This window comes from Diadema antillarum, unplaced genomic scaffold (genome assembly GCF_040938485.1).
Source record: "Diadema antillarum isolate AM-2024a unplaced genomic scaffold, OU_Dant_1.0 scf00000170, whole genome shotgun sequence".
Lineage (NCBI taxonomy): Eukaryota > Metazoa > Echinodermata > Echinoidea > Diadematoida > Diadematidae > Diadema > Diadema antillarum.
In genome coordinates this window covers 2404629-2409495 of record NW_027271059.1, presented here as the reverse complement: position 1 = coordinate 2409495, position 4867 = coordinate 2404629, and the positions used below count along the sequence as shown (strand labels likewise).

The 4867-nt window shown below is 37.2% G+C and overlaps 1 long non-coding RNA gene across 1 annotated transcript; it reads right to left on the bottom strand.

Moving 5' to 3' along the window:
• Positions 1-2168, bottom strand: LOC139722730 (uncharacterized). The gene is made up of 3 exons (XR_011710299.1): positions 2101-2168; positions 1720-1769; positions 1-132 (listed from the first exon to the last, which is right to left on the bottom strand). It is a non-coding gene; the product is annotated as an uncharacterized lncRNA (long non-coding RNA).
• Between the last annotated feature and the right edge of the window lie 2699 nt (positions 2169-4867).

Genomic DNA, 4867 nt, shown 5'->3' with positions numbered 1-4867 from the left:
GTAGATCCAGTCATACCAGAAATCAGTTTTTCTTATAAAATAAAGGTGTTACATACTTCAATCTCTTTGAGGTCCAAATGCCAGGAAAGGTTGCAATTCCTAGGTTCATGAGAACTGCCATCTGCATTCGGCCTGGGAAAATGACACACAATAAACATCATCATTAAATTTGTGAACAGGAAATCATTGTGGCAATCAGGGGGTTGAAGGCACATGACATCAACTCAGTCTCTAATTTTTGTTTTTGTTTTTGTTTTCTAATAAAAGATAATAATCATAAAGCTAAGGTGAAGACAGGAAAGTGCAAAGTCTCCCTCATCTTCATTTTGCTTTCTACCTGGTCAAAAATAAAAGATGCGGTAGTAAGAGTGAAATTCTCATTCAGAGCAATCAGGAGATAGCAAATATAAAAGTTTTCAGATTTTTGGAGTTTTGAATATAAAAAAGAGTGCTAATGATCAGAGTCAAATGTTTATATCAAGTGAGGAGATGGTGTCCTTTCTTCCATGTATAATGGTGACACAGAAATCATATTGATTGCTTCAGGCCTTCATACGGTTGTATACTGACTTAGCGATGAGGGTGCTTACTCTGTAGATCAGATAGGAAAAAAACTTAACGTTTCGATAGTTCTTAAAAGGGATCGTATAGTTTTGGTTGAGACCTAATATCAGGCTACTAATTTTTTTTTTTTTAATCAGATAATGAGAAACCTCTCATGAAATATGAAAGAGCATGTAATTCCATGAGGAGTTCAACGTTTATTTGATGAAAATTGGTTTTGAAATGGCCGAGATATCCAACACAGAGCGCTTCTAATAAAGTGTAGGACCCACATTTTACTACGATCGCTTTGTTTTACTTTGCTTTTGAAAGTTTCAGTCATTCCAAACCCGATTTTCATCAAATAAACTTTGAATTCCTCTTAGAATGGTATGCTCTGCACTATTCCATAAGTGTTTTCTTGGTATCTGGCAAAAAGTTAAAGACCCAATCCTCATCCCCACCAGTACTGTACTATCCCTTTAAAAAGCATCCTCAATCGTGATGCGATTTCCAAGAAACCACGACTCATTAGGTTTCTTCGATTTATATCTTTCTATTACATTCACTTCCACAATGAAGTAGCTTCCAGACTTGTTCATTTGAAAAAAAAAAAAAAAAAATATATATATATATATACTAAATAGTTATATCGGAACAGTATTTTCCAATTCATAGAAATTGGGATGACGAATAAGAATGTTTCCGAAATATATAACAAATTGCAGTGACCAATGATGATGACATGGCAGCTCACTATAACAATGCACGAGCTTGGGTTCAAGGAAGTAGAACAAAACAAGAAGGCATGCATACATTTCGCACCGATGAACTTCTTTAGCTTGAGTGGTGTTGTAATCGAATTACACTGCTACATTTCTGAAATATGAGAGGCTTCTTTGTTATCAACACTGTTTATAGTAATTTGTGTAAGAATTTTTTTTTTGGTTTCTCTGCTCAATTACCACAATAAATTCCACAAATCTATATTATAGAGCTGTTGTTTTATGTACTGCATGATATGAAATTATGAAAAATCGTCTGGAATGCCCATATAAAGATTCACAGTGATCAAGCTTTTCGGACACAATTCATCATATTTGACCTCATAAATCCATGTAGATGAGAACATGTGGCTTTAATGGAATTTGTTCAACAGAAATCGTATGTTCTCACCACAAACCATGTATTGTCCAGTCGTTCCGGACAGCTGTGTTGTTACAATTCTGCAAGTAAATGAAACAGGGTTACATATCTTCATAGTTGCTTGTGTTGTAGCAGAACATATGATACATGACAACACTTTACATGAAGACAGTAAAAAAACATTCATCTGACAGGCAAAGTTCAAAATAATGTCGAAAAATAATATAAGCAGAAAAGCAAAAACCATCACCTTGGAAATAACGTGATGTTGCTAAATTCATGCAGGAACACAGACACTTTATTCGACAAAGAAGCCATAATTAATATGTCTTCCCTATAAAGGGTTATTGGTGGGTGAAAATGACTCAAGAAAACGGAAAGCTGGCATCACAGAAAGTTATCTTTTGCTACCTGTCCCAATTTGATGCAGACAGTTGGTCCCCATTGAAGACGAAAGAGAAGCTTTTCCCAGGTTCCGTTCTGGCTGGAATTGTTCCTGTTGGTGTAAAGAACTAAGTCCATTATACACGTGTGATATGTTCTTCCCCTGCAGAGTTCGAAGCAACCCTTACAGCCGGTGAATGTCGCTCTCGAAGAAGAATAGTAGGAAAGTCATACCTTTATGATGGGAGTGGAGTGCAGACTGTGGCCAAGAACTGAACACGAGTTTTTAGATGTAAAGTTAATAATAATAATAATAATAATAATAATAATAATAATAATAATAATAATGTTAATAATGTCTTATTCACCAGGGTAGCCTCTTCAGTGTTGCCACTGCTCTACCAGAGGGCCCTGCCATTATTATTACCCCAGCATTACCAGGTAATCATTTATAGTCCTGGGTCGAGAGGGACATTGTGGGTGAAAACAAGATTCTTGTCCAATGACGTAAGCACTGGGCGGGAATCGAACTCGGGTCCTCCGATCGGGAGTCGGGAGTCTTATCCACTATGCCACAGATGACAGATTAGTTAGCGCTGAGTGAGACTGGGACGTGATACATGGATTTTATTATGGTAATATTTGTGTGCTTCTAAATGGATTGGTTTTGTGTTATGATTAATTTCACATTCATTAGTTGTTTTTTTTTTTCATTTCTAACAGAACCCCAATGTATACAAATTTTACAGTTATCGAGTGCATGAGGCAATGTGTTACAATGTACATTGTACAATGGACTACACAAAGGATTTTGCAAAATATCTTTGTGCCACGTTATTCCGAGAAACGACGGTTGTCATGCTTTGAGAAAGAATTCTGTTTTTCTATTTTGTATAACCTCTACAAACTTCTGTTAAGATGGGCTAATAGTAGGCAAAGTTAAAAAGGATTGCCAGACTTTGTTTCTCTATGAATTTGATGACGAATCTATTTTCAATTTCTCTTTGGAATTACCAGTTGCTACATTACTGTAAAGGCATGACTTTTGCACATAAAACCGTGACAGAAACTTAGAATGTACGAGCAAATCTAGTTGGGAACGCCGCTTGATAGTCAATCACCACATAGAATGCAAGCCGTAATTATGAAAAGAACAAAAGCACGAAAGACGCTTTCATGGCACCGCGGGATTAGCAGGGATTAGCGATTTATCGATCGGTTTTGGCGTCTTTGTTTGTTGAGCAGAATATGCCAAGTTGGTACGCCGTCGACTGAGCCGGACGTGCGAACGTGGCACGTAAAGAATTAACGAACCTCCGGAATTACGAACCCTCTTACATTGTACATTAAAATTTTTTTAGGATTAACGAACCTTCGGAATAACAAACCTTATTTCAATTTCGGAATAACGAACCTTTTTTTTTCATTTTGGGATTCATGAATCTTTGAAATAAAAAAAAACCTTATTTCATTTTCGGATTAACGAACATTTGGAAGAACGAACTGCAACCAATTCGTTTTCAGTAGGTATTTCCCAGGTAGAACTTGTCAACAATTATCAACGAGTTTCTTTTTTTTCACAGTATTTGTAAGTATATGTGTGGTTTCAACTATCCCAACATTACAAGAAAAGAAGCAAAGGAAACAAAAAGAGTTAAAACGTTCGCGTTTGAATACACGTATCGATTTGTCCGTGATGTCACAGCCTTAAGGGAAAATGTGAGTTTGGCCGGTTATGGTGAATAACAAGAGATTAATGCAGGTAAAGCAATGTACTTCTTACCACCCCAAGGAAGCTTTATCTTTAATCAGGATTCTCTGCGAATGTTTTGAAGACACTCGGACATCAAAGAAGGCGGGGTCCTGGACCGGTTGTGGAGCGCAGTTTACTGCCTGGCCTATAATACAGGCCACGATGAGAAGAAATTGTAGAATCAACGACATGGTTCTCAATGAAGTCAGTTGTTGCCTTCCCTGCAATCAATTGGAGTAATGATCGTCACTGCTACTCGTACTTCTTTGTCAATCAAACTTCCGGACGTCTTTGAAATATGAGATGCAATGACACTCTGAGTACTGGACTTTTGATGGTTTTGCTAATACAAGAATGTAGAAGTATTCCTCCAGACAGCACAGACATGATAATTTTGATAAACTCGATGTAAAACTAACAATCTAGCCCTCGAGCTGCTGGTAGAGTTCTCATGTGACGCACTAGCAGTGAAAGTCGCTGACATAATTTATCATCATTACCCGCCTAGACAGATAATGGAACTACTACAGAGATCGAGTAGCTCCATAGACGAATAAAGAAATTAAGGCTGTTCGTTGGACGATAACAAGTTTGAACCCGTCTACGCTTGCCTTGGATGGTTTAAACTGGTTTTATCCGGTAACGCCACTCCTACTTATCTTCACTTTCACCATTGGCGCCACACAAGGTATGAGAAGTGCATAGGTCTACTGGTTTGACCCACGGCTCCATGCAATTAATATAAAGTAGGGCAATCCTCTCATGCACTCAGTATTAAATACTAGTGCATATTTGAATCAAGATTGATAATGTATCTCGCTTATGCCTTTCGTAACGATGCTGACGCTTTATTAGCCGATGATTTAGATCCAATAAACATTTAATTCGTGCGTCGTACTTCACAAACAGCCGAAAGTTTGTTCACATTATTTCCGTAAAAGCGGTTATTATAGCGATTTCTTAGTATTCTCTCCACTGGCATCGTAGCTATATCTATATATTTCATGCCTATTAGTTTTCATATGAAAATGAAAATGAAAA